This window comes from Globicephala melas, chromosome 2 (genome assembly GCF_963455315.2).
Source record: "Globicephala melas chromosome 2, mGloMel1.2, whole genome shotgun sequence".
Taxonomy (NCBI): domain Eukaryota; kingdom Metazoa; phylum Chordata; class Mammalia; order Artiodactyla; family Delphinidae; genus Globicephala; species Globicephala melas.
Window position 1 is genome coordinate 96,304,050 of NC_083315.2, and position 13,486 is coordinate 96,317,535.

Genomic DNA, 13,486 nt, shown 5'->3' on the forward strand with positions numbered 1-13,486 from the left:
CTGAGGCATCCTGCCCTTTCATCTTCCATCTCCTTTCCTCCTGCATTCCTAAGTGGACTCCAGGCCCAGTCCACCACCAATCATAGCAGAACCCAATTCTGTCATTACTCAGCAGCACCGTAACTCCGAGTATGTCCCTGCTTCTTTTTTCTTTTCCAGAACATCTCCCCTGGGCACACGGGCACATCCGATCTTTGGATCTTGTATCAACACCACTGACCTTGGAGGTACCTTTTTACAATTTAAGATGGGACATTCATTTAGCATTAAAGAGATTTTAAGTCGAAATTTACCAGTAAGGGATAGCTTATTTTTATTTTAAATGAAACATTAGGTGATAACTTAGATTTGTACTAAAGTTAGAGCATCCTAAATTCACATATATTATCAGCATGGGTGTTCTTGAATTTTGTTTAAAGTTACTGAGAAGTATCCCAAGCCAGAACCCTAAAACAGGACAATGAGACATTTAAGGCATTGGTTGTTGAAATTGTGAACAAACCCTTGATAGATTGATTACCTAACGGCAAGTATGACAAGGGTGGCCACAGATTTAGGAATAGCATTACCACCTCAGTAAAAAATAAACATGAATCTTACTAATTATTAATTTCATTGGATTTAATATTAGTGGATTAAAGTCTTGTGTAATAATCTATTCAATACATTTCAGAAGTATTTTGAATTTCTTATCCTTTAGTTTATCTCACTGCCACACTTATTCCCTACTTTATTTTTTCCTGCCACCACCTCACAAACTAAGTCCTCAGGCTCTCTTTTGCTTGAACTGTTTTCCGTGTCTTCAAAGTTTATTTTACCCTTCAAATTATTTTCTATGGTACTATGAGACAAAGCTTTGTAAACTAGAGTTCTTTTTTTGCTTCTCTTTTGATGAGTCCTAATTTTCCATGGAAATAATTCAAACTCTTTAGTATGGTATGTAGTAAGTCTTCTACTTAATTTTCCAGGCTTCTCCCCAACTACTGCAAAATCTATACAATTTCTGTATCTAATGTAATCTTTTTCATGTACCATGAAATCCCCTTCACCTATGATTTTCTATCTTGCCCTTGTCTCATTCTGGATTTTTGCCTGAAATCCTACTGCTCCTCCAAATCAAAGTACAGATTCTATGCGCAATCCTTCCATTAATCCCAAATCCTTAGAGCTTCCAAAGCACTTTGGTCATGCTCATATTACAGCATTAATCATGTGCTGTCTCACATGTTAATTAAGAAGGTTATAGGTCTTATTAACTCCTCTGCTCCCTGGATGAGGTTCATGCATGACACCCCCTTAAATGTAAAATACCACACAATCAGCACAATATTTGTTGCATTAAATTGAAGGTTGAATATAGATGTCAAAAAAAGAGGACCACTATCATTGTTTATGAAGGTATTGAAAGAAAATTACTTTAGTGTAATCATAAGGAAATTTGTTGTAAATTTACTACTCTTCACTTTTTCAAAGAACATTCATTTTGAGTATTTCAAATCCCAGGACTAGTTCTGTACTGAGAATTCAAACATAGTTCATACCCAGTCCCCGCCTTCTAAAAACTCAAGACCAGGGCACTTCCCTGGTGGACCAGTGGTTATGACTGCATGCTTCCAATGCAGGGGGTGTGGGTTCGACCCCTGGTCGGGGAACTAAGATCCCACATGCCGCGCAGCATGGCCAAAATAAATCAATAAATTTAAATAAATAAATAAGTAAAAGCTCAAGACCTAACAAGGAAGCCAGTCACACAAGTACAATTAACTATTGATATAATAACAATGCTATAAGTATCCCAGAAATGTTTGAAACAAGATGCCCTAAAAGCACAAAGCAATTAATTCTTGAAGAAAGGAGGTAGTAACAGGTTGTGGACCACCTAAGGATCTCTGATGTGGACCTCGAAAGAGAAACAGCTACTGGACAAATGATGGAGAATCCACACTTGGAAGAGGCATGTAGGTGGTACATTCCTACATTCCTTCCATTTTGTCTTTTCTAGGCCTCCCTTCTTTAAAGTTTTAGGGACTTTTAAAAATAACCGCTATTTAAAAGGAGAAGTCACAAGCATGAAAATTCTTGCCACCTCAATATTCACTGGAACAGTTATGGAACAAATTGATTGCAAATCAAATTAGCAAATCATAAAGCATCTTGGCAATCATTATTTTTTTAATTCAGTGTTTTCAAATTTTCTAAGTCATTTCCCTTTCCTCAAATTAAGTTTTGCTAAGGTCTATATGCAGTTGAGGAAAAAAGTGCTGGTGTTTGTCCTGAGTTCCACCAGCTAGTCTTCCCTCCCCCATCAAGACTTGCTGATTTCTCACAGACCTAGGAATTTAGGGGCATGGTTTGAAAATTGCTGCTTCTAGACCAGCCACTTCCCTTATAATTGAGGAAACAGAGATCTAAAGAATATGAAGTACCTTGTACAAGTTCATAGCAGCAGTTAGTGGCAGAATAGGATATAGAAGTCCCTTAACTGCCACTCCACTGCTCTTTCAAGATAAAATTAGTTCTATTTACATAGCAAAATGAGCATGAGGTCCAACAGTCTCCCAAAGTGACATTTAGGACAGAGAGAGACTCTTTTTCATGATAAGACAAGACTTCATTGGAATTCAGTAAGTCGGTGTTAAGTAATTCAGAATCAATGCTAAGTCTTTTATTTTATTCTATCTTTCCTCCATTTTGATATTGAATTATGAGAAATGACAGCTCCCAGGCCCTCTAACTTCTTGATCCTAGACAAGGGAGATGGTTAAAGAAATTCATCTTAGTGATGGCACTGACTAGTCAGGCACTTTCCTGCTGTAGAAATCAAAGTTTCATGTATTATCTCCCCTAGTTTAAAAAGGCAAGAAAATACAAAGACCAAATGATTTTCTTTTCATCACATAGATTGTGAGGAAGGAGAACAAAATGTCTAGATTCCTTGACTAGTCCAGCATGTTATGTTTTACTTTAGAGATTAAGTGATTTTTATGCATATATACATACTTTGTTATATATATTTTGTGTGTATATATATAAACATACACATATACGAAGAAGGACTTAATCAAAATAATAAAATATATATGTGTTGTAAATTATCCTCCTTGTCCAGAAAGGTTAGTAAAACTTTGACCTAATGGAACTAAAATAATGTTGGAACTATATAAAGGAACTAAATAGATGGACCTACAATAAAAGAAACATATGTGTTTTTCTGTATAGACCCCTGCTGATGGGAATCATTAAATAAAATATTGTAGCTAAACAATTTAAAAGAAATGTGGATAATTTAAATAGCCGCATAATAAAACATGACAAACATTTGCTGAAAGGAGTAATGGAGATGCTTGTTTGTTAAGACAAATGAGTTAATAACTTTTGAGGGAAATTTTTAGCTATAGAACCAAAATAACAAGGTATTGTTTACAAATATAATGCTAAGCTTGAGCTGAATCAAAACTGACAAATGATGATTTGCAGACTTCACATAAAGTCCTTAAAAATTACCAAGGCCATTGCTTTTGGAAGTTATGGATACTGTTGATTATTAATAGCACAGAAGTCATCTTACCTTCTTCCTAACAGAGCAGGGAATTGGAGACAATGCAAAATTCCCTCTTTCTAATTATACCACATCTGGATTTCACCTCTACAGTCTAGATGTCTGCCTGAAAGCATGGCCCAGCAAGAAGATGTAGATTAATTTTCTAAACAGACCACAATCCCCCAGCCTCTTCCAAAATTAGTGCTATTGTGTGCCACGATTTTCACATGATGTCACTAACTTCATCAATCATCCTGGAAAGCAGACAGAACACAATAAAGAGGCCGGCAGAGGAGGGTATCTTGAAGAAATACTTCATAACTTACAGATAGCAACCCCAACAGAAACTTCAGAGAAAAATTCATTGGAAACATTTCTGCTTTAAGACAGGCCCTGAACAATTCTTTAATTTGTAAGTCCTACCATTTTAAATATTTCTCCATATACATGCACATGCGTGCATGCACACACACACACCCCAAAAAGCCACTGGTATAAAAGAACCAATAATAAGTTAGTAACTAGTTATTTGCTGAACAAAATAAAAGCACCTTTATTTAAATTACAGGGTTGCCTATATTTTACATCTCAAATTATTTCAAAATATTCTTCCAAATTGTTCTCATACGTTGAATTCATCTGCTTCCTTCTAAGTAGAAAAACATTCGTTAAAACTATATGGTCTCCAATGGAAATGATTTTATCATGAAAGGTTTTAAGTTAAGCCATTCTCTAGTCATGTATGCTGCTAGATGATAATCTTTATTTTAGAGACCAACTCTGTAGGAATTGTTGTATATTGAATTCTGTTTATTAGAGCAAGGGGACTTCAGGCATAGTCTGAAACTGTCTCGGAAAAGGAAACTCTGTCTTGGTGGGGTGGGGGCGGGGAGTAAGATGTCCAACCACTTTCTGCGTGACTGGTCTCCAAGTGCATGATGAAGTGGAAAAATATAACATACAAAAGGGATATTTATGTATCTTCCTTCTTCATCAGATACACAGTATTTTTTCTCCCATGTCACGAAAATTGTAACTGCAATTTACTAGTATATGCACAAATTGCTATTGATTTAGCGATGCATTTCTTTGATGTCCCTTGCCTTAACCTCATTTATAAAGCTGTTTTGCATTATTTCAAACTGTCACTGATTTGTGACTCATGAATATTCAAATCTAATTTGCACTTACCTTTTTGGTATGCATGCCTACTTGCAATATGTCTCTACATTTGCCCTTTTGTTTTTATCTGTGGATTGTTTTATTAAAATAATACTCCTTTAAAGGTATAGTAAGTCTGTTTAAAAACAACAGGAGTGGTTGATGACTGACTCTTCTTGGTCTCAGTACACTATCTCTATATTTTGCTACTTAGCAAGTTTAGTCATTCTGCAAAGGTGACTCTAGTATTAAAACAGCCATACTTTTGCTGGTTGATGTCAATTTCAGTGAGTTGTGTTTAGCTTTGCTTGGCTGTGTGTCTCTAGTAAAGAATCAACTATTTTTAGATGAACTTGAGCCTTACAAAGAAAGAAAGAAAAAGAAAGAAGGAAGGAAGGAAAGAAGGAAGGAAGGAAGGAAAAAAGAAAGGATTATTTCTGGTAGAAAAGCAAAAAGTTCATGCAGAATTGAGCCCTTCATGTCAGTGTGGATCAACTTTTCCACTTACCTTGTGGAATGCAAGAAATGAAACCTAATGCTCTCAAACACTAAAAAAAACCCTTTTAGATGTCTTTCAGATGATGATAGCTAAAAGAGACACCTAGGACTTTGTGGATTGCTGGCATGTCACTAGTGATTGAAGGTCCAAAACAGCAGAGCAGGGAGCCACCTGCCTATGGAATGGGCAGAGTTTCTTCTTGAAAAACCTGTTCAGGGACAAATGGAAAGTGTCATATGAAAAAAAAAAAAAAAAGGAGTAAAGAACATTTCTTTTGTAATTGATTTCTGGACTCAATTGTGATTTCTGAGAACATCCAAACAATGAAATGCCCTACTTTGCCAAAAAAGAAAAACATTTTCAAATATTTATTTTTTCATGCCAATAGCTAAAATAGAAAGAAGTTAATAATATTGACAATGCAATAGTTGGTGTTTCCTTAATTTGTGTCATGTTCAATTTCTAAACCACCTACAAAGCTACAAAGAAATTGTTGATCACCTATTGCCTTCCATCATGCAATAACGTTGTCCCCACATTCACGAAATGATGCTGCATAAAGTATGGCTGCGGGTCTTGGGCCAGCCTATCGGGCAAACAACATATTCTTCTTTTTACAAATTTCTCATTGTCCCTCAATTGTACATAGTCCCTCAAGAAATAGGATCTCCTTCCAAAAGCCACTAAATTTCTAACTAATCTCTTTTGTAGTCATTTTTTCACTTAGAAAACCAATTTTTTAATTACTGGGGAAATGTTTTGCTGCTATGATATTTTATTGTTTGTGTGTGTTTAAACAAATGTCCTTTATTTTTAAAAAGTTCATAATTTTCCCACCTTTATAATTGTCTTTATGATAGTGATATCATTATTTCCTTCATTTTGAAAACCAAACATCACAGATTCGCTGGAACCCACAACAGGCTACCCAAAGTGACCCCTCAACAGTATGCTATTGTTGTTGATACATCTAAAAGGTTTATTACATCCTGATCTCTGACTCATGATCAGAGAACTGTGTTCTGGAAGATAGAAAACTGTTAGGAACAAGGGTTCTCGCATTATGTTCCTCGATTCTACTACTAACTAACTGTATAAATTAGAGTTGCCTAATCTCTGAGAGGCTTTATATTCTCGTCTAGGATGGGGAGAATAATAGTGTCTACCTTAGATTGTTGTGAGAATTAAATGAGAGTATTCAGATACAATGCTCACCACACTGGCTAGCCACTGGTCAGTGCTAAATACGGAACAGCTCTTCCGAAAGCCCAATGTTTGCCAGAAGTTGTACCTAGTTTCTGGTCAACTCTATTTTAAACTGAGAAAAAGTTGTCTTCCCAGAATCTAACCCTCTCCCTCCCACCCCACCCCCATTTTGTACCAGTAACACAGCTAAAGTGTTTGCTCCTACCTTCAGGACTGGGTCCTCCTCTAACCAGTAGTTGTTTCAAGACACCTGGTTAAGCCTGGTTAAGTCTTCTGCAGAGATGTACGGATGAGACGTGAGGGGAAGTTTGCTGGGGCCTTCTCAAATTTTTTGCACCCATCTTCCCACAACAATATCCAAAGAAAGAGAAACAGGCTCTCTTCCTCCGGGTTGTTGGGGGAAGATACGAGGCTCAGAACGGCTGAGGTCATCTGGCTCTCAGCCTGAGGATAAATTTGATGCCCATAAGAGGGCAGAGCCAAGAAAACTGAAAGGAAAGAGAGACAGAGCCTGCTTCACTTCTTGCCAGTGACATAGCTTTATTCCCTTATTGCTCAAGCCAGTCTGAATTGGGTTTTCTGTTACTTGCAGCCAAAAACGTTCTGATTCAGAGAGGCAGCCAAAAAGCAATGTATTTTACATATTAGCTCATAGCATGACACTCATTCACAGAGCAGAGCAGTCCAGTGCTTGGAGTTTACATGAGTGTATAAACATCTTATAATCCCTCCTGCCTTTTCTAAGTCAATGTCCAAGCCACATCTCCACAACGTTTTCTTCTGTTTTGTGAAACAAGAAAAAAGATTAAAAGTGAATCCTCCAAGATTTCTCCAGTCTCCTGAACATCCAGCAGAATCCACAATGTGCTCTTTTTGCTTTTGTAAGAATAGAATTCAAGGCAAGTGTGCCACCTCTGGCTTGCTGCTGTAACCTCATCTCAGAGCCACAGCTTGCAGAATTTCAGTGCTTAAAAATGTTCTCAATCTTACATTCTTTGCCTTCTAGGAAACCACAACCCAAAGTAGAATGGCACCACATGCATCTAATTCAGTGGCATGAAGCCTAAGTGGAAACTATTTTATGATTTGTTACATGGTTTGATATTCCTAATTCTAGCTGACCAATTTAACCTGCCGTATACAACCTCAAAATAAGATAACCTTTAAGCCTTATTTGGCATCTATATCAGAAGGGTAAATCTAGTTTGCTTGAGTTCCAAGAAACCAAGATAGTGATTTATATGATCAAAATGGGCGATTCCCAACTAAAATGTAAACAATAAACTTTTTATGGTACCAAATCAGTTCAGTCTTTCTCTCCCCTCCTTCCCACCCCATCTGCCCCAAGCTATCCATGATTTAATCTTATCAGGAGCTCTCAGGATTATACTTCCAGTACCCCTTTGAATAGGCAGTGAGAGGAGAGACCAGGTAATTCTCTATTGCCCTAGATTATGTAGAACACAGATCTGGAGACATCCTTAGATATTATCTAAAGGGCCAGCCACAGATAATGCCAGAGACGTGCTGAGGGTCACAGTGCTGGAAGCAAATCCTTTAACTCTTGGGCCAGCATCACTTCCACCATATACCACTATGCCTTTCATATAAAGTGGCCCTTAAAAGATGTATGAATGAATATATTACTCATTTTAATCTGTGGGGTGGCTCTCTGTTGCTTAATATATCTCCATGACACTCTAAGTACATCATATCTCAGCTTTATGGTTATTTAAAAACACTATGTTTTGTATTTTAAGATACAGAAAGTCAAGTCACTGCCTTTTCTTGCTCTAGATTTCTTTATAGCATGTAAGAAAATGTCCTTTATTGTGCTTCCGAAAACTAGAATAGAATAATTAAAGATACGTTTTAAAATATGGTTTTCTTATTGGTCCTCCTATGCTGGAACTTGATCAGCAGACATTGGTGGCCATTGTGACTGTGTTCTGGCCACTAGTCACACAGAGGGAGTTTCCAGCCCCTGAATGAGAAGCTCCTTTGGTCCATCTGACAAATATCAATCCAAGAAACCAACAATGGAGATAACTTGGCTAATTACAAACATGAAGTTTTAATAGAAGATTTTCAAAAATCTAGATTAGGAATGCACCAGTAAATTAATTCAGGTTCTTACCTTAATTTGTCGTGGTACCTTAAAAATTATTTTTCAATGTCTCCATTTTCCTAACTCTAAAGTGAAAATAGTTATATTGGTCATATATTTCCAAATACTGCTTTGAGAACTAACAAGACCATAAAACACATACTTTCATAGGTTCACATTTTGTTGATCTTACATGAATATGTGAAGTTCATAAATCATTGTGACAAAATAATTACCCACACACAGAGGAAGAAAACTGGTATTTAGAAATCAAGTGATTCAGAAAGAAATCAAAGATGACACAAACAGTTGGAGAGATATACCATGTTCTCGGATTGGAAGAATCAATATTGTGAAAATGACTATCCTACCCAAAGCCATCTACAGATTCAATGCAATCCCTATCAAATTACCAATGGCATTTTTTACAGAACTAGAACAAAAAATCTTAAAATTTGTATGGAGACACAAAAGACCCCAAATAGCCAAAGCAATCCTGAGGGAAAGAAACAGAGCTGGAGGAATCAGACTCGCTGACTTCAGACTATAGCACATAGCTACAGTAATCAAGACAATATGGCACTGGCACAAAAACAGAAATATAGATCAATGCAACAGGATAGAAAGCCCAGAGATAAACCCATGCACCTATGGTCAACTAATCTATGACAAAGGAGGCAAGGATACGCAATGGAGAAAAGACAGTCTCTTCAATAAGTGATGCTGGGAAAACTGGACAGCTACATGTAAAAGAATGAAATTAAAACACTCCCTAACACCATACACAAAAATGAACTCAAAATGGATTCGAGACCTAAATATAAGACTGGACACTATAAAACTCTTAGAGGAAAACATAGGAAGAACACCCTTTGACATAAATCACAACAAGGTCTTTTTTGACCCACCTCCTAGACTAATGGAAATAAAAATAAACAAATGGGATCTAATGAAACTTAAAAGCTTTTGCACAGCACAAGAAACTATAAACAAGATGAAAAGACAACCCTCAGAATGGGAGAAAATATTTGCAAATGAATCAACGGACAAAGGATTAATCTCCAAAATATATAAACAACTCATGCAGCTCAATATCACAAAAAAACAAACAACCCAATCAAAAAATGGGCAGAAGACCTAAACAGACATTTCTTCAAAGAAGACATACACATGGACATGAGGCACATGAAAAGCGGCTCAACATCACTAATCATTAGAGAAGTGCCAATCAAAGCTACAATGAGGTATCACCTCACACCAGTTAGAATGGGCATCATCAGAAAATCTACAAACAACAAATGCTGGAGAGGGTATGGAGAAAAGGGAACCCTCTTGCACTTTTGGTGGGAATGTAAATTGATACAGCCACTATGGAGAACAGTATGGAGGTTCCTTAAAAATCTAAAAATAGAATTACCATATGACCCAGCAATCCCACTACTGGGCATATACCCAGAGAAAACCATAATTCAAAAAGACACATGCACCCCAATGTTCATTGCAGCACTATTTACAGTAGCCAGGTCATGGAAGCAACCTAGATGCCCATCGACATATGAATGGATAAAGAAGATGTGGTACATATATACAATGGACTATTACTCAGCCATAAAAAGGAACGAAATTGGGTCATTTGTAGAGACATGGATGGACCTAGAGACTGACATACAAAGTGAAGTAAGTCAGAAAGAGAAAAACAAATATCGTATATTAACGCATATATGTGGAACCTAGAAAAATGGTACAGATGAACCAGTCTCATCTGAGACCAGTCTGTCTCTCAGAAATAGAGACACAGATGTAGAGAACAAACATATGGACACCAAGGGGGGAAAGCGGGGAGGGGGGATGGTAGGATGAATTGGGAGATTGGGATTGACATATATACACTAATATGTATAAAATAGATAATAAGAACCTGCTGTATAAAAAATAAATTAAATTAATAAAAAAGAAATCAAGTGATTCAAAGTAAAAATTCTGATCTTCTCATACTGGGTAGGTATATCTAGTTTAAAAGTTTTTGTTTAATTCAAAGTTGAAGTAGGATCCTTAAACAGAATCACTAATTTCTTTTTAAAGAAATACTTCAAAACCAGCTGCAAATCAATCATAAGTGAAACGACACCTAGAATCGCTGAGATTAGTGATCAACAGGAAAACAACATGAAATTACATTCAAGTAACCTTTCCATGACACCTTCTCTCCTCTTCTGATAGTCATTAAGGTCTTCTAAACATCCAACTTAAGAAACATGAAAAGGCACAATAGAATCCTATTAGTCATAAAATATTACAAATAAAAAAGGTGAACATGTATATAGATATAAAAGACATTAAAAACATAGTATGAAAAGACTGATATACATCATTATGCAAGAAGTTTGAAAACTTAGTTGATGTTGATAAATTCATATAAAATTATAACTTACCAAACCTGACTCAAAAAGATGAGTAGATCTGAATTTTCATGCAATAATTATTAAAGAAATTTAATCAATAATTGAGAACCATTTTTTAAAAGAAAAACAAAATTATTTTAGAGTAAACCCAAATTTTTAAGAAACAGATGATTTCAATCATATATTAATTTATCTAGAGAACAAAATTGGGGTACCTTCCTAATTTAATTAATTATATGAAGCCAATATAACCTTATTACTAAGAATAGGCAAAGATGATAACAAACTTAAGTGGAAAAAAAGAAAAGAGAAAAGAAAAATTGCTGACCATTTTCTTGCACCATAGAAATTCAAAAATCATAAGCAAAATTTTGTTAATCTAAAACTAGCTGTGTACAATAAAGTTAGTATCCTGATGAACTTCGATGTAGTCCAGAGATGCAAGAGTACTTTAATATTAGAAAAACTATAAATAAAGTCCCCCATAATAACAGGGTAAAGGGAAAAAATTATCATGTTATTACATATAGAAACACCATTTAACAAAATTTAACTCTCATTTATTAAAAATTTTAAAAAGCTCCTAGAAAACTAGGCATGGGGGAAATTTTTTTCCTTAATCTGATGAAGATTATTATCAATTAACTACAGTAAACAGCATTCTTAATGGAGAAATGCTAGAAATACTCATTTAAATTAGAAAAGATATAATGATGCCCACTATTTAAGAATGCTTCTTTTCAACATTGTCCTGGAGAGCTGGTGCTAGAAAAGGCAATAAGACTGAAAAAAGAAGAAAGAGAAAAAGGAGGAGGAGGGATAAGAGGAGAAGGAGAGGAAGGAGAGAAGAGAAGGAAGGGAGAGAGGAAGGGAAAAGAAAGAATTAAAGTCATAGGATTGGAAGGGGAGAAAAATAAAACTGCATTTTCTAGAGACTGTATTATTATCTACATTGGAGGCCCAAAGAATTAACAGACAACTTGCTATACAAGAGAAATGGACTGAAGATCACTGGGCAAGCATTGCCCAGTGTTGGGATGTGGGTTATCCACACAGGGAAAATGAAAATGGATTCTTGGGAGAGGAACCAATATGGCAGAGTAGAAGGACGTGCTCTCACTCCCTCTTGCAAGAACACCAGAAGCACAACTAGCTGCTGGACAATCATCGACAGGAAGACACTGGAACTCACCAAAAAAGATACCCCACATCCAAAGACAGAGAAGAAGCCACAATGAGATGGTAGGAGGGGCGCAATCACAGTAAAATCAAATCCCATAACTGCTGGGTGGGTGACTCACAGACTGGAGAACACTTATACCACAGAAGTCCACCCACTGGAGTGGATGTTCTGATCCCCACGTCAGGCTTCCCAACCTGTGGGTCCCGCAACGGGAGGAGAAATTCCTAGAGAATCAGACTTTGAAGCCTAGTGGGAATTGATTGCAGGACCTTGAAATGACTGGGGGAAACAGAGACTCCACTCTTGGAGGGCACACACAAAGTAGTGTGTGCATCGGGACCCAGGGAAAGGAGCAGTGACCCCAGGGGAAACTGAACCAGACCTACCTGCTAGCATTGGAAGATCTCCTGCAGAGGCGGGGGATGGCTGTGGCTCACCGTGGGGACAAGAACACTGGCAGCAGAAGTTCTGGGAAGTACTCCTTGGCATGAGCCCTCCCAGAGTCTGTCATTAGCCCCACCAAAGAGCCCAGGTAGGCTCCAGTGTTGGGTTGCCTCAGGCCAAACAACCAACAGGGAGAGAACCCAGCCCCACCCATCAACATTCAAGCAGATTAAAGTTTTCCTGAGCTCTGCCCACCAGAGCAACAGTCAGCTCTACCCACCACCAGTCCCTCCCATCAGGAAACTTACACAAGCCTCTTAGATAGCCTCATCCACCACAGGGCAGACAGCAGAAGCAAGAAGAACTACAGTCCTGCAGCCTGTGGAACAAAAACCACATTCACAGAAAGATAGACAAGATGAAAAGGCAGAGGGCTATGTACCAGATGAAGGAACAAGATAAAAGCCCAGAAAAACAACTACATGAAGTGGAGATAGGCAACCTTCTAGAAAAAGAATTCAGAATAATGATAGTGAAGATGATCCAGGACCTTGGAAAAAGAATGGAGGCAAAGATTGAGAAGGTGCAAGAAATGTTTAAAAAAGACCTAGAAGAATTAAAGAACAAACAAACAGAGATGGACAATACAATAACTGAAATGAAAACTACACTAGAAGGAATCAATAGCAGAATAACTGAGGCAGAAGAACGGATGAGTGACCTGGAAGACAGAATGGTGGAATTCACTGCTGCGGAACAGACTAAAGAAAAAAGAATGAAAAGAAATGAAGACAGCCTCAGAGACTTCTGGGACAACATTAAATGCAACAACATTCGCATTAGAGGGGTCCCAGAGGGAGAAGAGAGAGAGAAAGGACGCGAGAAAATATTTGAAGACATTATAGTCAAAAACTTTCCTAACATGGGAAAGGAAATAGCCACCCAAGTCCAGGAAGCACAGCGAGTCCCATACAAGATAAACCTAAGGAGAAACATGCCGAGA